Source organism: Galleria mellonella, unplaced genomic scaffold (assembly GCF_026898425.1).
Source record: "Galleria mellonella isolate WM207_F2 unplaced genomic scaffold, CSIRO_AGI_GalMel_v1 utg19, whole genome shotgun sequence".
In the NCBI taxonomy this organism is placed as follows: Eukaryota; Metazoa; Arthropoda; class Insecta; order Lepidoptera; family Pyralidae; genus Galleria; species Galleria mellonella.
The window spans coordinates 2,299,672-2,326,534 of NW_026442028.1; the positions used below are offsets into that span (position 1 = coordinate 2,299,672).

Below are 26,863 nucleotides of genomic sequence, written 5' to 3' on the forward strand. Positions count from 1 at the left end.
TTTCATCAGATTAGGCTGATTAATGAAAATTAATTTGATAGAATCCAAGATATTAAGCACTTATATATTGCTAAATACGTGTTCGATTACATTGTAGGGAGTCAGTGGATGCAAGTGACTCGGGATCGTTTCTTATGGCAGTCTATTGGGGAGACCTATGTTCAGTATTTTTTTATTGAATGAAAATGGAATGGTAACCCCGCCTGCGCTAACGGGATACGCTGCCGGGGCACCAGTAAAAGGTGATCGATGAGAATGAAAACGGGCCAGGTAGCCCAGATGAATTCATCTGGAATTAATCATGATAGTTTCCAGGGGGAACCACAAGGAGATCGACCTGGTTGGGTATATTGCTAGCAATGGGATCCTCAGTCTCTATTACTAACAATCCCTTTCCCCCCATGTTCAGTATAAGACATGATGATGAAATTATAATTCACAGCCAATCATTAACGACTGAACTATAATAGTTTTTTTTAATGCAACTTTGAATGGCAAACTAGCTGACGACCCACGTGTTGGAAAGTGGTAACCGTCACCTACAGACATGAGCAATACCATGGACATAAAAGAACATACTGTTTCGCCCATGATACCCCCCATGCGTTGCCATTCCCCACTAGTGTTATTCCTCTGTACCCTATAAATTCACTTCCATATCCCACCCTTCAAACCGAAACACAGCCATGCAACAAACAACTGCTTCGCGGTAGAAACACTAATGGGATAGTTCAGTCGTTAATTAAAATAGACAAGAAAATCGACATACTGCTACATATTTAAAATAACAAGTTATTTTCTATTAAGTTCTTGTCTATTTTTATACTACAAATGTAGTAAACAAGCATACAGCCCGTCTGATGCGGAACGATTATTGTAGAGAGGGATGATAACATTCCTAATGTTGCAGGCGTCTATAGGCTGCAGTGACTGGCACAGCGTGTGCTGATCCAGAAGAAACCTTAATACCCCGTTTTTAAAACCGAAAGGTTACATTTTGAAATTAAAATTATATATTCAACTATAAAATTTATGTCACACACACGAAATTCTGTAAATAAGAAATAGCGCCATCTATCAAATCGTTACAGTAACACGTCTTCAGTCAACGTTCACAAATATAAACCCTCAGTGGTTGTGCTCAACAAGTGGTTAATTCAGGAAGGAAATTATTACGTAGATGTCAGGATATCGCCATATGAATTTTGAAGCGAACTCTTTATTATTTTACGCCCATGTTATTAAAGATTGTATTTTTCCTACCTACCCATAAAGTATTTATAATAAAGATAAACTGGTAGATTAAAATGAATCTGACAGTGATTTCTTACAGGCTGGCTTGACGTCTCAAACCTTTGGTCATTGAAATACATTATAAATTGTTAAATCACTAGCTTTGTCCATTGTTGTATTGTTATGTTTAATAACCTATAACTTTCTTAAAGAAAAGATCTATCAAGTGCCAAAAGGAAATTTTAAATTCGCCTGGTATTTTCCGAAATTAGCGCATTTAATCTTATAAAGATTTTCGTTTTGTTGTATTAGAACAAATACTTATTTACCATCAATTTTTTTTATATAAAATGAGAAAACCTTATAAACAACACTACATAAACGGAGAGCGAGGAATGGGCGGCAGCGTCCCTCTTAAAAGATCTCTAAAGCCTAACTGCGGTTGCCAATCCACCTGTCTACCATGGCAAGTGGCAAAACCACCCAAGGGAGAGACTTATGTTCAGCAGTGGATACTTAAAGGCCGATGTGATGATGAGGTATTGCTTTATATTTCCTCAATTTAATAATGCACTTTCAATTCAATTTCTAATTCCTTTCAGATAAAAAAAAAAATATTCTAAACTCGATTTTCCATTGACGGAGTTATGAGATAAAAAAACATAAAAATAAAATACAAACGAATTGAAAACCTACTTTTTTAAGTCGATTGAAAAATGAAATAAATAGGAATATACTGAAAAGATGTTATGAGTTTCAAATATTAAAATTTTCATATTGCTACAGCTTTGCCCTCTAAGTAAGAACTTTTCTCAATAACGTTTACAGACGATACTTGTCTAGTTTATGATGAATATGGTTATAAAAGATCTTTAAAGGTAATAATAAAATATGTAGTCTCATTTAAGTATCACACAATAAAATTGCTTGGTCGTGAAAACATGATGCTGATACCTCTAAAGGTGTATTTAGACTAAAATATTCATTATCATTTTAGTCATCAACCGACTTTAAAAATAAGGAGGTTCTTAATTCAGTCGTATTTTTTATATATGTCGTCTCATATCTCCATTAATTACTAACCAATTCGTTAAATTATTTCTTTTTTTTTTATACAACTTAGAATGGCAAACAAGCTGACGGCCTACCTGATGGAAAGTGGTAACCGTCGCCTATAGACATGAGCAGTACCATGGACATAACAGAGTATACTGGTTCGCCCATGTTACCTCCATGCGTTGCCATTCCTGAGGACTCAGGTGTTATTCTTCTGTACCCAGTAAATTCACGCCATATCCCACCCTTCAAACCAAAACACAGCCATGCAAACACAACTGCTTCACGGTTGAAACACGAATGGGACAGAGGTATCCAAGCAATCGACTTTTATACAAAGTCTCCCTACTTGTATACACATTAAAATATGTATACAAGGCGAACCTAATGCCTGATGACATTCTCTACCAGTCAACCATTACGCTAAATAATTAATCTTTCTTCACTGCGGAGATTGAGGGTTACAAAGAATTGAAAAAAGATTTTATCTGAAAAGATATATTTATATTATTTATCAAAATCAATTCAGTAGTTTAGTTTTGCAAACAAAATAACTGGTTTTACCACAATGGAAGTTCTTTTTGTTCTATGGAACAAAATCTTAAATTATTCATAATCCGCTGCTGAACATAGGTCTCCTTCATAAACTGTCACATGGATTATAGTAATAACAATACTGGGTTCAATCCTAAGAAACCATTCTCTAAATTTATCTCTAGAACCATATTTATAATATTTCTGATTTATATATATAAAAATTTGGCTCATTGAAGTTTAAATTTAAGTGGTAAAGAATTGCGCCTCGGAATCGATCCCATATACTACATGATAACTGACGAGCCAACCCAGCGTCATACGAGTAGATTGAAAAATAAATTAGCATTTGAACACGTTGACTGCCAACTACGAGATAACTCGTAGATTGCGTTCTTTTCTAGGACGCCAACTACGAGTTATCTCATCCTGTTTACTTGCCATTTTTGTGCAGCTACGTTTAAAGTTGGAATATATCAGTGCTTCAATAGATGTCCTCTGGGGGGAAAGGGATTGTTAGTAATGGGGTCTAATAGCCCCATTACTGGCAATATACCCTCTCAGGTTGACCTCCACGCGGTTCCCCCTGGAAACCATCATGTTTAATTTATGTCGAATTCATCATGGTGGGCCAACTAACCTGCATTCATTCTCGCCTATCATCTTCCACTGGTGCCTCGTCGATGTATACCAATAGCGTGGGCGGGGTTACCAATCCATTTTCACCCATTAAAAAAAAAATAGATGTCCTCTGGGAAAAGAACAAAAAATCCATGCTAGTTTGCATGGACAGAAAATTTATTAAAAAAACAAACCAAAAATATAATTTATAAAAAATAAATAAATGTTTGTTTGTTTTGACGATTATGCTTTTTGATGATGACTATGCATTAGAATTGCCGTGTGGTCTCGGCATAGAATAGGCCACCCCTTCCTTTCACATGGGTGTCGTAAGAGGCAACTAAAGGAGGACGAGGGATAGGCAGCAATGTCCCTCTTAAAGCATTTACAAAGCCTAACTGCATTTACCAATACGCCTGCCAAGCATGGCGAATACTAGCAAAACCCCCCAAGGGGGAGGCCTATGTTCAGTAGTGGACAGTTAAAGGTCGATATGATGATGATGAATGTGATTAAATCAAATTGTCATTTTAGACCAGTATTCCGTATTCAGTATTCAGTAGTAAATTTCCGTGGTAGTCAACGTGTGAAATTATTTTTTTATTTGGACGAATTGAAGATAACAACAACACCAAGCGTAGGGCTGTTCGCTTACACCCCGACATTTTTCTTGCTTTTAACACTTTCATATAATCAAATCTTATTGTATTTTTCGTAGAATATCTATTTTTTTTTTTCTTTTTTAATAATATATAACCCATGTTGCTCGCTAACGTTGTAATAATAAATGTAAATAGATAGATCAAAGAATTTTAAAGTAATTAATTTTTTAATTTAACCATAATCTATACTGACAAAGAAATATTTAAAATTTCAGCCCTTTTACCTTTGTATTATTAGTTTTTAGATAATATGAAGTATCTATTAAAATCTGGTGGTACTGGGAATTTTCAATTCGAAAATATTTATTTATTTAAATAACTTTATTGGCTATAATAAAATAAGATACAAAAGGCGAACTTAATACTAGTATCATTCTCTACCAGTCAACCTTTGGGATGAATAGTGAAACACGAACGCGGTACTTCATTATTAATATCATTACTAATGTAAAATTAAATGTCTTAAATATTCATGCACTTATTTCAATTATATTTCGTTTAGTACTATTTTAACAACATTCTATAATAATAATTAATAATAATTTATTTATTTGCTCCAAATGTGGTAATAATAATGGTTTTAAATATAGATCTACACATTTCGCCTTATCTAAAGACATGCAAATTTAGTATTAACATCTTACGTAATGTACAATAACCAGATTTTTTTTATATTTATAAATCTAATATTTGGGACCATATATTATTTAAATGTCGTGCATCTTTATTAGATATTGTTTTTTAATGTATCTTATTAATATATGTACTCGTATTGATGATATGCCTAAATAAATAAATACATTTCCATCTGTTCTTCTTTAACCAATGGTTGTCTAATGGGGGGAAAGGGATTGTTAGTAATGAAGACCGAGAATCCCATTGCTAGCAATATACCCAACTAGGTCGACCTCCTCGCGGTTCCCCCTGGAAACTATCATGGTTAATTCCTAACGAATTCATCATGATGGGTTAAACTGGCCTGTTTTCATTCTCATCAATCACCCTTCATTGGTGCCTCCGCCAGCATATCCCATTAGTGCAGGCGGGGCTACCATACCAATTTTCACCCTTCAAAAAAAAACCAATGGTTGTCTGTAAAAGATTGCTCCAGCGATAAGACCGCCTTTTGTACCTTTATGTTTATATTTTGATCTGAACTTTATGTAGTGGTAATGTGCTTTTATTTTATGCAAAGTAGATGGCAAATAAACTGTCGGTCTACCTAATAGAAAGCAGGTAACCGTTGCCTATAAACATGAATAGTATCATAAACGTAGGTAAAACAGAGTAGGTATAGTATGTCGCCCATGATACCTTCCATGCGTTGCCATTCCTGAGAACTAAGGTGTTGCACCCTGTAATTTCATTTCTGAGATATTTCATAACCCACGAACCGAAATATAGACAAATAAAATTGTTTTACAACAGAAACACGAATGGTACAAAAATACCCAAGCAGACTACTTTTGTAGTCTTCGTTTGGTAAAAAATACGTTTGATAGTAATAAATAAATGAAAAAAAAACACTATTGTCTTTCCATTCATAAGATCTTACAAATAGACACAACAACAACACACTAATTCCCAGCAGTGGGACTTTAATGGGGTTATTGTTAAGATGTAGAAGTATCAAACTATTTTGTATTTGAAACCATTGTGTAAAGGTTCTATGCAAGACTGGCAGAAAAGTTTTAATCTGCTATTAATTCTGAACTGTCAATAAAGAGACCATAAATTCTTACTCCACGACGTACTCGTAAGTACTCTCACGATATTGAAAAGACGATTCATATCAAAACCACTTTTTTCACATTTGGAAATCTGTTTTCGGGACGATTTTTGTAGTCGCTTTGGATTTCTGCAAGAAATTCGTTGAGTACAAAAAAAATCAAATAAGTACTAGTACTATTTTTTTCTGCATAACTTGAAATGGTAAACAATAGCCTACCTAATTAACCGACGAGGTATTTTATATACATTATTAAATTAAAAATATTTCAATTTATAACGTAGAGTTATTTATCTAAAAAATACTTCTAAACAATAATTTATTAGGTACGATTTTTTTTATGCAACTTAGAATGGCAAACAAAGTAACGGCCCATCTGATGGAAAGTGGTAACCGTTACCTATAGACATGAGCAGTACCATGGACTTAACAGAGTATACAGTTTCGCCCATGATACCCCCCATGCGTTGCCATTCCTGAGAACTCAGGTGGTATTCCTCTGTACCCTGTAAATTCACTGTCATATCCCACCCTCCAAACTGAAACACAGCCGTACAAACATAATTGCTTCACGGTAGAAACACGAATGGGACAGAGGTACCCAAGCAAACGACTTTCGTGCAAAGTCTCCCTCTGGTTGGTAATTTAAAGAAATAATTTATTTTCTGTGGTAAAACCGAACTACATTTGATAGATATATTACGTAAGTAACAAATATATAAAAATACGTACATATAGATTCTCTCTATTGGAGAAGGCAGGAACAATGAAGCGCTAAATGCTCCGATTCAACAGACCTCTTTCGCTTCCTCCACATTCATCAATCTATTCATACACGCTCGTTGGTTACGAGTATTTTTATCTTGGCCCCTTTTCAGCACGTCACCTATTTGGTCGATATACGTCCATCGGGCAGCCCTGCCATCAACTTCACTCATTTGCGCTCAATATATCTCAATCGTTATTTTCATCTGTCTCACAAAATAAACACACTGTTGGCTACTCCAACATTTTATTAAAAACAATATTTTTATGTTTTTCTCCTATGTGTGGCAGCACTGTGCCACGATCTCTTTTACTTTCTTGTAATGTGTTGCAAGCATGAAATATACTGTCTCTGCTATTAAAAAAAATTACTAATCTCTTTACTTTATTGTAATTCTATATAAGAACATTTATTTCTTCTGTTAAATATTTAATTACTCAATTTAGGGTGTACACTCTAGTAGATAATAATACTTTATAAGCAATATAATATTAATACTTATGTCTCATTATACTTTCTACTAATTTGAATTTGCAGCCCAAATTTTTTTATTTGTAATATTTTATTAAAACTAAAGCATGTATATTGTTGTGAGCAGAAAGATAAATAAATAAATAATGATAATAGTCAATCTTGAATGTTAGCAATCACACATTAATAGTAGCGGAATTCAATAAAATAATTAGTAAAGTTAATATATATTTTACATATGTGAATTTACCTGTACATTACACCTTTATTCTGTACCCCACAGACGAATAACACCTAAGTCCTCAGGATGGGCAACGCATGAGGGGTATCATGGGCGAATAACAGAGTATACTATATACTCTGTTATGTCCATGGTACGGCTCATATCTATAAGCGACGGTTACCACTTTCCATCAGGTGGGCCGTCAGCTTGTATGTCATTCTAAGTTGCATAAAAAAATATATTTATTTCTCTCACAAAATACTAACATAATAAAACTTACAGCTACATAGGTTACAATTTAAAACAATTTTTGTGACAGACTGGTGACAGTACTACGATAACTCAAACAAACACATTATTATATCAGCCACTAACTGTCCACTGCTGGACATAGGCCTCCCCATAAGAGGAATTTTACTAGGTGTGGTAACTACTGGCAAAATAACACATAGTTTAATAAAATACATATGTTTTAGGGGGAAAGAGATTGTTAACAATGGAGTTTAACAGCCTCATTGCTAGCAATATGCCCTATAAGGTCGACCTCCACGTGGTTCCCCCTGGAAACCGTCGTGAACAATTCTTGTTGAATTCGTCACGATAGTCACGTCACTGACCTGCTTCATCCTCACTTATCATCCTTCACTGGTGCCCCGCCGGTGTATACCGTTAGCGCAGGCGGGGTTACCATTCCATTTTCACCCTTAATGGGTGAAATATAAAAAAAAATACATATTTTTTTTATATTTTTATATGTAATATTGATTGGGTAATGATTTGTTTGTTTTATATTTATTTTGTTTATGAATATGGTTCGGGCGAGGTTATAAAATGTAAATATTTATTTCTGATTAATTAAGAGCATTAGTGAGATGATGTTTTTATGCATCTAATTTTATAGTCATCAGTAATATAATGCTATTTATAGCACTAACAACTTGCGTCGGCTTTGTACGTTCTACGTATACAAAAATCATATACAAAAATGAAAAATATCATGTAATCAAAACCGCATTAAAATCCTTTACGTAGTTTAAAAGAAACAGACGGAGAAATGGACCTATGGAATTTGTTCTATGTCATTTAGATATATTCTTACTAGCTTTTACCCGTGACTTCAACCGCGTGATCTGGATATATTTACTGACCGGACCAAAATAATCTACATATATCCATCTCCATGTATATAATACGTATATACCAAATTTCATTGTTATTGGTTCAGCTGGTAAAGCACTATTAGGTTTTTTTTTTTATACAACTTAAAATGGCAAACAAGCTGACGGCCCATCTGATGGAAAGTGGAACCGTCGCCTATAGACATGAGCAGTACCATGGACATAACAGAGTATACTGTTTCGCCCATGATACCCCCCATGCGTTGCCATTCCTGAGGACTCAGGTGTTATTCCTCTGTACCCTGTAAATTCACGCCATATCCCACCCTTCAAACCGAAACACAGCCATGCAAACATAACTGCTTCACGGTTGAAACACGAATGGGACAGAGGTACCCAAGCAATCGACTTTTGTACAAAGTCTCCCTCTGGTGGTAACTAACAAGTTCACTTTCACGTTATTTATAACAGTTCTACTTATAAATAATTTGTAAATAATAAACACAATATGGCAATTACAAATATTGTGGGCAAATGTAAGCCCAAGAGATGATAAATAAACAACAAAATTTACTTTACAATAATACGATAACATTACCTATCTTATTTTATTATAACTTGATTTTTCTGAATTTAGTATGTTTGCAGTAATTTTCAATAGTATTATTTCTTTTAGTATATCCTTTACTTGTACTAGATATCTCTGCAAATATTTGCTGATAAAATATTTAATACTGCAATTGTCATAGGTGTTGTTATAGCTGTGTTTTAAGATCTTAAATATTTTTATTATATACCACTGAGGTGGCAAAGAAGCATACGGTCCATCTGAAGGTAAGCGCAAAGAGATATTACGCGAGTATTGCCGACCTTAAAAAAATCTCTTAACCCCCTTTTTGAAGAACCCAATGCCATCTCTTGGGAAAACATCGACAGGGAGCTCATTCTATAACCTGAGTGTTCGTGGAAGAAAACATCTCTGAAACCGCGTTGTACGCGACCATTTAGGCTGTAGGATATGAGAGTGATATTCCTGTCGATGGCGAGCCGTACGATGGTAGAATGTGGCCGTGGGCATCATATTGAACATAAATATGTACCTAAAAAAATATGTTTTGTCAAAATTTTTTTTTCTTATTTTTTCATATAATTGCATATGCTTATGTTCATTCCAATTCGTTATGCCACGAATATTACACCTGTATCAGTTGTTTCAAGATGTAAGAATATCAAAATCAAAGAAAAAATAAATCGGTTTGTTTATTGGAACAAAAAAATCCGAAATTATCTTGTCTGATCTCTGAACATACATATATCTTACTTCTTATCTTACTGATATAAAAAAAATATAACTAGAGGATGTCTGTACATGGGAGATATTTCAGAAAAAAATAATATGAGTAGTCTTAATAATAAGGAATAATTTTTATTCAAGAAAATTTAATAATAAGTATTTTTTTTTAAATCTACCGCCCAGTTCGAAATACAAATTCAACGGAGAATAACGGACAAGAAACACAGCTGTTGCTTTTATTTTTTCAAATAAAAGTTAAGTTTACGACAAAAAGTATGAATGGATAAAATGACTATCATAAACTTTGTATTGATAACAAGAAAGAAAATAAAAAGTTACAAGCTGCAATCAATCACAGTACTCTCGATAATAAAACTAATAGATGCCAAAACAATATTTTTTGGAAACTTTGTATGTCTCTATATTTGTTAATTTAAAAACTTAATGGACCAAATTGAATACCGTTTTCTTAGCTGTGTTCCTCGAGGGCTAACTTAAAATTTGATGAATGTTTTATCTTGATACGGCGTCTAAAACTGGGAGACTACTATAAAATGAAAATCTGAATTTTCGGACTCAATTTCGTGTTTTCATTCATATCGAAATCAGCCCAGAAAATGAAGCTTAACATTTTATTCGTCATAAATTCTACCATAAAAGTCTAAAGGAAAGATATTTTAACATTTTTAATATTTTGTAAATAGTATATATTATGTAGGTTTAATATCAAATTTGTGTTTCGTCCGTCCTTGAATTTTCGGAATACGTTTCATGGTAGGCCCTCTGGTAACCAACTTCCTAAGTAACGTACGAAATTGCGGGTATAAGCTAGTTCGATAATAAAACTGTCAGATAATACCCACAAATGTCAATTCCGTCTAGATTTGGTTGAATGCCCTTACCTTTATCAATGAATCGGTCTGATTAAGAAACTCTTTCAGTAATTCTTATCAAGAGTACACGGCTGACTCGTTTATCTCCATTTGTAAGGAGACACTACTATTAATTTGGATCGAGTTCGTTGGAATCTCTTCAACAGTTCGTATTATAGTGATTGATTAGAAAACTGTATGTCTTTATTTATTTATTTATAGGAACACCAACAGCATATTACATTATAACATATATAACAAATATGAAATACAATACCATATTAATTCACATGCCTTTTAAAGGTACTCACAGCATTTGCTTTAACAGGATTATACAATATGAAATGAAGTAAACATTTTTAAGGAATTAGATAATACTAGACTTTAAATATTTTAAAAGTACGTTATTAGTTATAGAAATATATATGTACTCGTATCCTAAGTTGTGAGCAGAGAATATTTTACTTGCTATGATTTTTGATAAGAACAATGATTTCAGAATAAAAACTTTCGTTTTAAATGATTTTGAGTTTTATTAACACGTCTAAATGGCGAAAGTCTCTTTTGATTACGTCTTGTACCTTAGTGATACATGACGCTATCAAGATAGAGAAGATGCGACACAGCACATTGTTGCCATATAAAAAAAATAAGAAAAATAAAATGTTAATATTGAAATTATAAATATGTTTACATCAATATATAGATACATACATATACATCATACATATCTATCAATATGTACACAGCTGATATTTTAATAACTGCGTCATAGTACCTCGCTTTTACTTTCTTATCACAAACATTTTTCTATATAAATTTTGATATTCTGTTTTTTATTATTTATTTATTTATCAGCACAATTTATACCCGCTTTAAAAACAAAATGTCATACCTGGTTGGACTGTTACAGATATATTAATGCTTAGTCATCTCGCAAAACACACAAGTTATAAAATATTTTATCGCCTTTGAATAATAGCAGTGGACTCGCCACCAATCATTTTGTGCCGTAAAACTGACGCTAAATAAACGCGCAAGGAATTCAGAATGATTGTGTGTGATCCTGTGTTGCCAGATTGTGTACTTTTTTCGTAGTTTTTGGTAAAAATATTTATGTATGTAAAATTTATTAAAAAAAAATATATTTTATATTATATTTTAAAATATTTTATAAAATATATAAATTTTAAATTTTATAAAATAAATTTTATATAAATTTAGTATTTGTAAACTATTATAATAATATATAAATTCAAAAAAATATATCAATACTAAAGATTTTTTTACAGCGTTCGCGTAGTAGTTACGTACCAAAATATAGTGAAAACCATCACAGTTTGTAATTGTGTAAAATATCGTTAATCTATTTAAAGAAAAATATTTGAAATTCGGATAAAAATAAAAAATCGGATCAGGTAACCCTACCACGATGTCGAAGTTACGTAGTTAGTAGTCCCTAATGTGATTTACAAACGCGTAGGTGTATGAATAAGTGAAAATGGTACCAACATTAACGGGATTGATCACTGACGTGCTGAGGTAGTGAGGTGTACTCTTAATGCTTCAGGTTAATGAGACCCTACATTCAATTTTGTAGTTTGAGAAAACAGGAATAAAACAGATATTTCAGTTAATAATATTTGTTGACTATTATCGCACAAAATAATAAAGTAGTTAAATATTTAAAATTCAATCATCCATTTTACAATTCCAAAGTATAAATTTTAAAAGCATTGACCTTTGACAGATAACAAATAAATGTACTTATGGCAATTTAGTATGATTATAGTTTTACGATGTTTGTGTGAAATGTTTTTCTTGGAATTTGAAATGTGATTGGTTTGTTCGGGCCCCGTACAAAACAAACATTTTCATTCATTAGTATATGTGTTTGTATGTTTTTGGATAATTTGAAATAGTACATAAATTTATGTAATATGCAGGTATCATGATCATCACCATCATATCAGCAGTTATCTGTCCACTGCTGAACAGACCTCCGCCATAGATTGCCATAAGGAAAAATTCTGAGCCACCTGAAATCAGTGACTCACTGCAATCCTCAATGAAGTCATCACTCCATCTAATGGGGGGACGCCCTAAACTGAATTTTCCTGTACCGAATCGCCACTAAAAACCTTTCGTCCCCATCATCCTGGGCTGTGTATAATATGTATTTAAAATTTATATATATATATATATATATATATATATATATATATATATATATATATATATATATATATATATATATATATATATATATATATATATATATATAGTTAGAGTAGATGGCGCTATGCACATTAACATTATGTAACATTTATTAGGTATTTATTATTAGACAACGCATACCTTACAACTGCTCGCCATCTGGCAAATAGTATACTTCATTGTCATGTAAAAAAGCTTCATGACACACTAGGGACGCAATAACAGGAAATTGATTTCTATTTGTAGACTTTCAATCCGGTAAAAATACGTTATTTTTATCATATATCATAACAATATTAATAGCATGTTTCTGACTACAGAAACATGAAATTACCATGGGATTATAGATTTTTATTTGCGACGAACGCCGCGACGACGTTTTAAATGCGCCGTAAATCGCGATAATCTAGCAATTTGTCGTGATTAACAACATAATCTGACACGATTAACTTGTTTTTGAAGAACTGTACCTAACCTATTTGAGTAATAAACAGACCTACATACATTTCTATAACGTGTGTACGTTTATTTTTGTTGAACTATTAACACATTCTCCGCCAACAAGTTTTCTCATAAAAATTCTCTATTTTTAAGTTATATTTAATAAATTATGTAGAGATATGATTACTACCAGAGGGAGACTTTGTACAAAAGTCGATTGCATGAATACTTCTGTCCCATTCGTGTTTCTACCGTGAAGCAGTTGTGTTTGCATGGCTGTGTTTCGGTTTGAAGGGTGGGATATGGCGTGAATTTACTGGGTACAGAGGAATAACATCTGAGTCCTCAGGAATGGCAACGCATGGGGAGTACCATGGGCGAAACAGTATACTCTGTTATGTCCATGGTACTGCTCATGTCTATAGGCGACGGTAACAACTTTCCATCAGGTGGGCCGTCAGCTTGTTTGCCATTCTAAGTTGTATAAAAAAAAAAACTTAATTTACTTAGTGAGAAATTACGAGGATTTTTATGTGTCAGTCACATGTGACTGACAAAGCGCTAACGAAAAAAAATTACGCGTCGCGTAGCCCTATTGGATTATTCCAGTGTCAGCCATCCGTGACTGACATGGTGGTCAATGTTTTAATTATGCCCAGTATGTATATGTGCCGTGTGGTCCCTGTGTCATATCATAGAATCGGCTAGTCCTTCCTGTTCCGTGGATGACGTAAGAGGAGACTAAAGGAACTAAATGGTCCAGAGATTGGGCAGTAGCGTTTCTCCTAAAATGTCACTTTGTGTTTTTTGTTCAACTACAATTGTTTAACTCATGGAGGTCAGCTGCCCTCCACGGGTACGCCCATGTATCTCTTAGTTTTGTCAAAAGTAATTTTCACGTAGATAAAATAAAACGGAATACTTAAAAAGAATCTTATCAAAGAATAGCTTAATTATCACCATTAACGGTTTCGATCTCGCACCCACTGTTCTTCATCTTTGTTAATCTTATCTTAAATACCTAAAGGTTACAATTCAACTTTGCAAAAATGAAAGGGTCCCTTATCTTATAAATCTCTTAATGTCTGAAGTACTTCTCAGTACAGTCGCAAACGTAATTTTAATTTTGATTTATTTATTTTATAATAAGTTTCCTTTGATAGGGAAATATTTATTTATTTATTAATTTGACTCTTTATTGCACCATAAACAAAAATCTACAATGACAAGTGAATAATTTCAGTGAAATACAGTAACATAAATACAGATTGAAATATACACATAAAGGTACAAAAGGCGGTCTTATCTCTAAGGCAATCTCTTACAGACAACCTTTGATTAAAGGAGAGCAGATAGAAATATTTTATAACCCTAAGATAATTAATTGCCATGTAGTCTCGGCATAGAATGGGCCACTCTTGCCTTTCCCGTAGGTATCATAAGAGGCGACTACGGAAACTTATTGATCGAGGGATGGGCAGCAGCGTCCCTCTTAAAACATAATCAAAGCCTTACTACGGCTACAACACCAAGTGGGTTGGCAACAGCAATGAGGCCAAGCGAGGCAACTACTGGCAAAAACCCCCAGTAGAGTGGGCTTTTGTTCAGCAGTGGACAGTTAACGGCTGATATCATAATGATAAAGGTAACTATTTATTATTACGATAATTACTTTCATTTTAAATCACACACACACACACAATAGTTTCTGCAATTTGCTGTGTTTTATTTATGCTGAGTCATCCTGAAGTAGTCTTTCAATATTATACTAAAATACTAAATAAGGTAATGAAATTCCAATATACATTATATAAAATATGATGAAAAAAAATTATATAAAAAAATATAACATGCAAGGAAATTAATAAAAAAAGGATTTGCGATATCAGATATAAGTTTATGAATGATACTAATTTTAGAATATAGAATCAGATTTACATCAAATATAATTATTAATGTAACGGATTATGTTCAGAGGAATTGTTCGAAATGATGCCCACTATTAAAGTGGAGAACAGAAAGCGATATTAAATATTAAATACGTATATTAAACAGAATAAAATACCATAAACAAGATGCTTAGCAACGACATTGTTATGAATATACGACCAACACATTGACATGTGTAGGTCGTATATTTATAACTCATGCTCCTAACACCCACAGTCACATGTCATCATCGCACCACTCGCCATCGACATGGAATTCATTATCTAACGCTAGAACCTGAACGTTTGCGTATTGTGCGGTTTCAAAGAAGGCTGTGGAATGAGCTCCCTATCGAGGTTTTTCCTAAAGACTACATTATGGGTTTCTACAGAAAGGGTGTATTAAGATTTCTTCAGAGTCAGCAACGCGCACATGCTACCCCTAGTGTTGCAGGCGTTCATAGACTGCAGCGATCGTTTACTATTAGACGAACTATGTGCTTATTTACCACCTTCGTGATATAAAAAAAGACATTATCTGTAGTAAACTATGCATTAAAATAGGTAAGTCTTACGCTGCATTGTTCGACAAATCATTAAAATGTAAATTCAGAAAAATGAGGTAGTATTAAACAAGATAAAGCTGCGTCAGTACAGGGCACTTTTTCACAATACCCATCAAAGTTATTCGGAACCAATGGAAATTCACAAAAAAGGCTAACTTTTTTGTATCAGAGTCCAGGGTGCTTGGTCAGCTTTATTGATATAAGAGACCCTTTTGGTTTCATACTAAATTTACCGTTTCTCACAATCCGTTTACTTACAAAATGCATTTTATTTTAATAAAAGTATGTAATGTATTTCAGACTTTATTTTTTATTAGTAATTAATTCGTATGAAGTGAAAAATTACTCGGAAAAAACGTAATAACCCTGTTTTTGTTTTTCCCATATAATCAGTTTTGACTGACTCTCACAGTCCAATAGCTTTCAACAGAATGACGTCTAACAAGTCAACTTGTAAAAAATAAATATCCCCTTATAAAAAATAAATAAATATAGTAAAAAAATATAGTAGTAAATGCGATGGAAAAGGTTATAAACTACTTTTTATCCCTGTTAGTGAATATATACCGGTCACGCGGACAAAGTCGCGGGCAAAAGTTTGTATTTTATAAACAACTTGTCTTCAAAAACAGGTAAACTAAAAACCAATTCCTTTTTTAAAAGATAACACAATTTTTATTAATTTAAAAACGTGCATGAGGCAAAAATCTCGCAGCTTTTAATTTTGCAACTGCTTTAGAAAAAATAGCACTGCTTGAATTATATTTCTATTTTACCTTCAAAGATAATGAACAGCATGCCTCTGCCAAGTTTTTGTCTGCCTTATTTCATTTCTTTCTTTCTTCTCATGAATTTCAATCGGCACTTCGATATTGGCCGGCGAGGTGACTATTTATTGCCGTATCGAAATGGAACAATGACTTATACATCCAATACACGATCACGGAAAAAAGGTGATTGCGAAAAAATCAAAACACCGTATTACTAATAAAACCGGTTATTGACCGAGATATGTTTGTGTTTAGTAAAATTTTGAAAATTCTTCCTAATTTATAACATAAATTAGGTTTTGTTTTAACGTTTGTTTGTATATTACATATTTACGAGTGTAAAGACATATTTGATCTTAAATGATTGATGATTTTCGTGCGAAGATAATTTTGTACTCAAAAATGGACAAATAATATTTTATTATAATAGCATAATTAATTATATGAAACTATAATATACTAAATTGATAAAAAGTACAAACATATGTTTTTTTTTTTAATTATAATTCAGACATATCTGGATGTAGCGTCGAATGTCAAAAACATCCCTAAAAGAACAGTCAGATAATTGTTGGTTGACGCTTTACTTTTATACACCAAATTAAAGTCTTGTAGTATAAATAAATGTTTATTTCTCAACGTATTGATAATATAATATAAAAATAATAGTTTCTATTAAAAAATAATATAAGATCACACAGAAAAAACATTCACAAATTTAATATAATTTCATATACTAACCGAAACGAGTGTCAATTTAAAAAAAAGTTAAGCTCTTTAATATGCGGCTCTAATAAAGGTGCTCTATCAAGAACTGAAAATATATCAAAAAATCTAAGAATAATAAATAGGAATTCTTAAAATCAAATAACTGCTATTAATAATGAAGGCACTAGGCATATTATAAAACGATGTCTTTGACAAAAAAATATGTAAAGAATTTGAATTTAATGTTATTCATTTAGTTATATATAAATTTATTTTTTTATTTTATTTATTTATTAAAAATATAAAGTAATAAAGGGGAATAAGACAATACTACTATGTTCAGATATTTCTTTGAAACACATTAATTATGACACAGAGAATATTTGATTGAAATTAAAATTACATATTCTCAACTTAATTAGAAAATATTTTACGCCGAATAAACTGTCGTCATAGGTTCGTCCACGGTAGTTAAAATTAATTTTATTTGAAAAGTTAATTTAAAAGATTATTATTATACTAACATTAGCTGAGAGACTTTTAAAATATTAATATTTAATTAACACAGGTTCATATGACTGCACTGTAAGAACAGTGCAAATATAAAAAAAACCTCTACATTACGGAGGTATCAAACAAATATATAGTCCGTCTAGTGGAAAACAGTCACTGTACTTTAGGACATCTGTAATTCATGTAAAATTTATAATATAATTCTTGTAAAAAGTAATGTACAGTGGTACCCTGCACTTTGGTTGTTTTGTTAAGAGAGGGACTGGCTGAAAACCAGCGCTGTGCAGCTGTTCACATTGCGCTGGGACACTCACAGCATCCGCTGAGCCGGTTCCTTTTGCCGGGTGTGGGACACTTTTTGTATATGTTATTTATATTTTATATTGTAAGTTTACTGGCAATAAATGTTTCTATTCTTCTTCTATTCTAAAAATCTGTAATTCTTGGGGTATCACGTGCACGTTGCTAACCCTAAAGAAACCTTACCATACCATACCATATCAGCACTTAATTATCCATTTGTAAACATAGGCCTCCCTCTATTGTGGGAATTTTGCCCGTAGTGCCACGCTGGTCAGGCAAATTGGCTACAGCAGTTAAGCCTTGGTGACATTTTAAGAAGGACGCTGTTACTCATTCCATAAGTTAGACCATTAAGTTCTTTTAGTAGGTTCTTAAGACACTTACGGGAGAAGAAGGAGTGGCCTTTACTATCCTAGGATCATACGACAAAAGAAATCTTAATGGATCTTTTAAAGAACTCCATACTAGTAAAATCTCGATCAATTATCACGATTAACTCACTTTATTCTGATAAAACCTACTCTATTTTTGAAGTTGGTAATTTTTTAACTAGTTTAAAAATTTTGCTGATATATAAATATTTATTATTAGCAGTTATTTTCTCAAGATGGAAAATTAGACATTTTGCATTTTTATTACATTATTTTAATTATATATTATTATGCTTAAGAAAGAACACAACTTTCTTCGAAACCGTTTTATATTTATATGTATTAAAGTAATCAGAATGGAGACCTTTAGTTCTCAGACTTCTGTTTTTATTTTAATCCTCTATATCAAAAAAGTAAAATTTCTATCAAATCGACTAATAAATGTATCTTACTATCTGATAATTGAATATCCATATCAATTTATTGTTTTTTTTTTAATTCATCAGAACAACATACAAGCATATGGCCCGCCTGATCGTAGGTGGTCGACGTAGCATCTGAGAACTTACAATACTGGCAACATTGCATATATGCTGCTAACATTGTAAAAACCTTTTTACGATTTAAAAATAAATCCTGTAAATGATTATCAATGTGACATAGTAATGGGTACCTTGCTTTACGTAAACAAGACCCCGGCTTCAATTCTTAGTCGGACCAATTTAGAGGTAGTACCCTAGATATTCGTTGCCTGGTTAATGGATTAATACAGAAATAATAATAGCTCGAGGACGAAAGTTTGTTTGTTTGTGTGACATTATTATTACATTATATCAAAATTGGTAAGTTGCGATGTGGTACATAGACACTTGTGAAGTCATCACAATGAGATCATTTACTGACCCAGTTCTTTAGATTTCCAAAGGATTACTATATCTAGTTTTATCTTCATATTATAAGTAATCTGGCGCTTTGTTTGATACTTTGTACATATTTCACATCTCTTTAAACTACTTCAAAAAGGACAATGTTCTATATATATATATATATATATATATATATATATATATATATATATATTTATATATATATATTTATATTGATATAATTATTTTACATATTATAAAATACTTCGACAATGTTCTATATATATATATATATATATATATATATATATATATATATATATATATATATATATATATATATATATTATTTTATTGATATAATTATTCATCGACAGTATTATGGTTCTTTTATATCTTTTATATCTATAAGTGATCATTTTGTTGATGTTTCAACCCATTTTTTTTTCTTTTATTTTGCATATAAAAAATCTTGCAATGAATGCAGCTGAATTGAGTTTAATAATATACTCATCACTAAATTTATATTAACGATATTGGATAAATCTACGCAGCCAAATAGAAGTATTAATCAAATTTAATAAATGAACATTCATAGTATCATACAACTATTAATTATACGCCTTTGTCCAAAATATCGATATGAATAGATAACATAAAGGAACCAGCTACTTTATGGTGCAAAATAATTAATCAAATGATTATATAAATTTCTTAAAAACGTTTTTTGGGCTGCATAATAACCATAACGTAAACTACATTATCATATAGTTTACTTTTATATTAACGCGCACAAAATGGAAAAGTTACATGTATTCTGCAGTCAGTTACTATTTTAGGAAATCTTTATAAACATCTTCTTAGCTTAACAATTCATAAAACTTTCTTTTGAATATTTTTATATTATACATTTTCCACGTATTTGGAATTTTATTATAAATTTTAATAAAATTGCAAATAGTTTGATAGTTTTTTTTTTTTTTTTTTATATACTTCATCAACATGTTTGTGAAAGCACTAATCTATCAGGAATTCTACTATTTCTAGAATACACGTCGCAAACCTTTTTAAATATATATATATTTTGCTTTACAGTTACACCAATGTCATGTATATATTACATTACGTGACATTTGAACCAAGACCCGTTAACAATATATTGAGTTTGACATTTAGAATACCATTATTACGTACGAAGCGAAAAGTATCATAAAAATATCCATCTTTTGTAAGGTAAAATGATGCGAGTGTCATTATATGATATTATTTTACTAAACCTATAGCATACTGGACTTAGAGAAAAGTCAGTCTGATTCTGAACATTGGTGCGTGTACACGAACCCGCCCAGCTGTACGATAAATACGCGCGTAAACACGACTGCGCGAGAAAAAGTTTTAATATTTCAAATTACGAACGTGCTCTTCTTCATTTATAATCATAATTAATTAATTTCGATTTTAAATTAGCGTGAAAACTTTTTATTTGTGTGGGAACTCTTTTTTTAAATATTTATAACTGGCTGAAAAGTTTCGTGGATTATTTTAATCGAGTCAAATCTTTTTGGTAAGTGGACTCTTTTTAATAAAATATAAAATATTTATTTTATTGTACTAAGTCACAGATTTAGAATAGGTAATGTGTTATTCTTTTAAGTAAAATGTGTTTTTATCTGTGGGCATAGAAATATTATAGTAAAGTTTATAATTATTTTACTAAACTATTTTAAAGTTATCAAAATAGCATAAGATTCAAACAAACCTTAACATACCGAATAATAAAATGCCAAATATTTTATATTTATTTTATCGTCAGCATTAAGTAGATTTTTTATTGGATTTTATACGTATTTATAATTTCTCTATAGCACTAATATACAATAATTTGCAATAATAATTTGCAATTATAATAATTTGCAGTTACAGTTGGGAGTATATATAGTTTTCTTTAATATATTCTTATATTAGTTATATATTTTTAATTATTAACTACCAAATATACTGTAATATACAGTATATATAGAACGAGAGATGGGCAGCAGCATTCCCCTTAATACATCTCCAAAGCTTAGCTGCGGTTGCCAATCCGCCTGCCAAGCATAGCAACTACTAGAAAAACCCTCCAAGGGAGAGGTGTCTGTAATGTAGCAGTGAACAGTTAAAAGCTGATATGATGATGACGATGATGATGATGATGAAATATACTATCAAATTTTTTAGTACTTAATTATGATTATTATTATTTATTATATCAGAGTCTTATTTAAAAACTTTTATTTTTATGCAACTTAGAGTGGCCAACAAGTTGACGGTCCACCTGATGGAAAGTGGTATCCGTCGCCTATAGACATGAGCAGTACCATGGACATAACAAAGTATACTGTTTCGCCCATGGTACCCCCCATGCGTTGGCATTCTTGAGGACTCGGGTGTTATTCCTGTGTACCTTATAATCACTGCCATATCCCACCTTTCATACCGAAACACAGTTAACCTAATTAAATAACGTAGAAAATCCAGATTGATTTCATAAAAATAAAGACGTATTGAAAGGTCACATGTCTTTTTCGTGAAAGGAAAGACATCTCTTAATATACTCACTAGAGAATACAAACAACTTCGGCCGCCTGATATTTATTTCACTAATAATATAAATACACACACACACACACACACCCACACTATGTCCAAATGTCAATTCTCAAGAGAAAACAACTATAACCATTATTTCTTAACTACTTTAAGAAGGAGATCCCTCAATACATCCAGTTGTTTTATTTTTTGCCACTAAATCTCGAATCAATCAATCAAACTTTAAAAAAAGCATACACAGAAGGTTAGCACTGTGAAGTTTTTTTTTTTAAAAAAAGACCGTATATCAATAATAATAAGTCTCCAATTCTGAACCTATTTTGTAGGAGGTATATCGTATTTATAAGGAGAGGTTAGGTAGGCCGGGCCCACCCCAGGACTCTTCGATGCTCACTCCAGAACTCTCCGGTGCCTACCCCAGAACTGTCCGAAACTCACCTCCGGATCAGGAGTAGAGCTTTCAGCTGAGAAAAGAAGAGATGTTCAAAAGAACATATATATCTTTTTAAGGAACAAGGCCATGCCCCCCCCCCCCCCCCCCTGGATAATAATAATAATCTTAAATGCGCCAATATATTTATTTCAATTCAAATAATTTCGCAATCGATGTGGTTTTATCTCATTATCACCATATCAGCCGTTAACTGACCATTACTGACCATAGACCTTCCCCTTGAGGGCCTTTGCTCGAATTTGCCACATTTGGTAAGAGGTTTGGCAACCGCAATTAGACTTTGGTGATGTTTTTGGGCTGTTGTTTATCACTCGACCATTAAACTCTCTTAGTCGCCTCTTACGACACCCATGAGAAAGGAAGGGATGGCCTATTCTACGCCGGAACCATACATCTATCTCATATAAGTACCATATTAATTTAATGACGATTGAAGTTGCCATTGAGAATATCATTCGTAAAATATGCGTAAGCAAACAATAATTTTTAATTCCTACGCCATTCCAAATATCTAAAAATAGAACATAAGTACATACATTTATTACCTACAATCCTAATCCTGCTCCCCAACGCTAGCAATATATATCCTCTGCAAATACGCTACGACAAACTGACCCGACCTTATCATCCACCAAATACCGGTGGATTATTCCATCTACAATAATAATAGTAAACCTACAAATTAATATATTGAATGATAATTTTACTCTCTATTTTTAAAATTCTATTTTTTTTTTCTGTGCATAGTATATAGGTTTATATTTCAATAGAATTTAATAAAAATATAAATAAACTGATTATAAAACGCTCTGCTGATATATAAATAAAAAATCAATTTAATATTTTGATTCGTTACTAATTTCAATTAGAGAGTGTTACTGTGACACTTTCGACCACATTTTGTTACCTTTTCATGAACTTTACTGAAACAGACCAAAGTTTGGGAACTATTGAAAATAGAATTCTCTGGAAATAGGGAATTACAATAGTTACCAAACTATACGCGATATCAATACTAAAGGTCATATTCTCAGTAATTTAAAAATAACTTGCTTAATATTATTGCATTACTGCAATTAAAAATAGATTACAAGAATTTGTCCGCAACATCGATCGTGTAGGTTTTAGAAGGAAGTGAATACTTCTAGATAAAGTGTCAAGATCAGTTTTTATGTTAGACTTTCTAGAATATAACTATGTAAACCACATTTAATTCAAATTTAATTTTTACATAACGCTGAAACAAATACGCACACAGACAAAATTCCAAAAGTTATTGTATCTGGATTTATTTGTCTTATTAAGACACAATATATCATTTTTTTTAATATTCTATATACAGACATCGTCTAATTACAATTATTTTATATTAGTAATATATATTAAATAAGATACTTTGGGTTTGCTGGAAGAAAACTCTTTTAGAGTTAAGCTCGCCTTTGTACATCTGTTTACCTTTGTCATATTTTTATATATTTTTAATGTATACAATAAAATATTAAATAAAATAAATATATAATATATTAAAAACTATGTAAAACATTTTAATGTATAGTGGTTTTATTATATTCATTTATTTATTAAACTGATATATAGTGTTAATTTTAAACTTTCACGTTGTTTACACGTATTTTAAATATACGAAACGACGGCAACAAAGAAATAAGTATGTAGATACTTTTTTACCTGTAAAAACTTTTACATCGCGTTAAATCCCGAATTGTGTGTTTAAAATATGGTAAAAAGTATTTGCTATTAAGAGCTAAAAGTTCACAATACCTATGCATAATTAATTACATTTTAAATTGTAATATTCGTATGATACTAAAAATAACAGCGTAGGTGACGACATCGTCGACCTCTTGTTGAATTATTCTCTAGAAAAATTGTGCTATGACAGTGCAGAAACTTTGATGTCTAAACATTAATTATAATCTATTTATATAAGTAATTTATTTTTTATATGTATGACAAACTTAAGTACCCACGTACATTATTATTTCTAAGAATTCAGTTAGTGATAGAGTAACAACACTAAATGATACCACTGCTCTGAACCGTTTAGCGTCGTAACAGTTATCATGCCACTAGCATTAAAATACCTGAATCATACCGTAACATTGTGGAATGTACCTTCCCCGTGACGTGTTCTCTTCATCCTATAGCCTCAAATCCTTCAAACGTAGCGTGAAAAAGCACTTAGTGAGCTGGCATAGTGCAACCAACCGTCGAAAATAGTGCATTCTATTTTCGATTGATTTATGAACCCATATGATTTAAAATAGTATGGTTATACGGTATGCTATTATAGAAAAATTGGCTAGATATTGTGTACCACTTTATGACTATTTCTGACTATAAGTAGTTTTAAAGTTCTTTGTTCTATATCTTGTTAGACATGGTTAATATGGAAACTGATCCGATATCTATATATTGGGTTTCTCTGGGCATTAATGGTGGAAAAAAGGTCATCACGCATATCAATATCGCCCATATCGATCGAATATCTATTTTCGAATAAAAGTCTGTTATCCAATTTTTTTTTTTTGTGGTTAACAGACTTTTAACATTTCGTTATTAGACCAGTGTATAAAATATTGCTGTATATTACTTACTCCTATATCTTATCTCTATTTTGTTACTTCATTAATGTAAATAAATAAAAGAAACAAATATACAAACAGTTTTTGTATCAATTAAAGACAACAGGACGATACGGTCACGAAAACATTTGTCAGATAAATCTGTAATAGGGTAGTTAAAGTGCTAATAAAACAAAATGTAATATGCCAAACAAAAAGCAGAAAACTTAAAAATACTATACTACATCTGCCAGGCTACCATGGCTATAGATTCATATATTGGAGCATTGTCATATTTCCAAGGATCTGTGTACATTGGGAGAATACGACTACGTATTATAGAATTACGCAGGCGGTCAATTCTTCTACTTCTGTGCAGGCTTATTACTTTTTTTATATATATTAACATGGTACGGCAAGTTGATGGAAAGTAAATACCGCCTACAGATACTCTTGGAAGAGTACAACTGTTTTTATTTTTACTATTGAAAGATACCCCTATTCATTACAATCTCACCTAATGGAAAACGTTGATATGGTCTAAGATGGGGCTCGTGAGCCCACGAATAACCTATTCACATTTGTCTTAAATTCGATAGAATTTTTGGATGGAAAAATATAAGCAGGGAGAGAATTCCACTCCTTGGCCTTTTGTGGCGATGTTCTAGATTTTGAAATTTAAATCAAATTAAATCAAATTGTCCCCTATGTAATTTTTGGCTCGGCGTTCAACAGAATCAAGTGAAGCCAGCTGGTTTTTCAAAAGTCTTTCAAATTCTACCAAATGTCGACAATCACGACTATTAACATTGCCTACAGACACTGACAGCACCATAGACATCATAAAACACGGTGATTTTTATGCTCATAATGCTCATTTGTTATCATTTTCAAGCACTAAGATATTATGCCGTGAGGTCCCGTGGCATAAAAAGGACCATTCTTTCTTTTCCCGTAGGTGTCGTTGTAGACGACTAAGAGAACTTAATGGTCGAGAGATGGACAGCAGTGTCCCTCTTAAACCATCACCAAAAGCCTATCTGCGATTTTCAACCCACCTGCCAAGTGTGGCCACTACTGGTAAAACCCTTCATTAGGGATAGGCCTATGTTCAGCAGTGAACAACTATCAACTAACAGTTGATATTATGATGATGATGATGATGATGATGATGATGATATGCCATCATATCCCGTATTTTTATTTAAGGGACAGTTTTTGTTTCTATCATTGTTTTGTTTTTTTTTTCTATCTAGATTCAGCAGGGGGGGAGAAGGAATTGTTAGTAATGAGGATTAGTAGCCCCCATTGCTAGCAATATACCCTATCAGGTCGACCTCCTCGTGGCTCCCCCTGGAAACCATCATGATTGATTTATTATTAGATTCGTCACGGTAGTCAGCTTCAGAAATACAGTACAGTGTATACCGATGTAATTCCATTATCATACATTAAAAAAATCTAGATTTAGCAGTTAGCAGAAATACCATATATAATACCGTATATAATATATATACCATGTAATAGCTGTATTTCACAACTTCGCTCATGATCCTATAGTGATGTTGAATAATCTACCTAAATCTTCTTAAAAAATGATTTATCAAATACACATAATTTTTTTTAATATGATTGCTAGTTTCACAAATTAGCATATTTAAACAAACAAGCAAACTCTTCTTTTTTATTGTATACTCCAGTGATTTTCAACAAGTAAGATTTTTGTTTAATTTCGGTGAACATTTTTGGGTTTAAATCTTCAGAAAAGTTAATGTCCCTAGAAAGTATTTTATAAAATTTAAACTCTGTATTTCGGGGACATCGGCTTTTCTGAGAACTCGATGTTGAAAGCACAGTTGAAAGGTCTACCAAAATAGGACAAAGGTCGTACTTGCTGAAAACGATCCACTCTTATATTAGTATAAATAGTATAACATCCCTATATTATATTTCTAAATTTACTGATCTTATAAACA

The 26,863-nt window shown here is 32.0% G+C and overlaps 2 protein-coding genes across 5 annotated transcripts in view; one reads left to right on the forward strand and one right to left on the reverse strand.

Annotated features, from left to right (window-relative positions):
* LOC113521215 (prolactin-releasing peptide receptor-like) overlaps positions 1 to 13,173 on the reverse strand; it is a 133,363-nt gene extending 120,190 nt beyond the window's left edge. The window contains exon 1 of the mRNA XM_052894111.1: positions 12,938 to 13,173. The gene's annotated coding sequence lies outside the window, so the exon portion shown is untranslated. The remainder of the gene's footprint in view (positions 1 to 12,937) is intronic.
* Positions 1 to 26,863, forward strand: part of LOC113521184 (prolactin-releasing peptide receptor-like) — a 187,270-nt gene that overhangs the window by 97,288 nt on the left and 63,119 nt on the right. For 3 of the 4 annotated variants that reach the window (XM_052894113.1, XM_052894112.1, XM_026906640.3), the window contains exon 1: positions 20,558 to 20,826. The exons of the other annotated variant lie outside the window; for it this stretch is intronic. The gene's annotated coding sequence lies outside the window, so the exon portion shown is untranslated. Of the gene's footprint in view, positions 1 to 20,557; positions 20,827 to 26,863 lie in introns of those variants that run through there. 4 annotated transcript variants of the gene reach the window in all.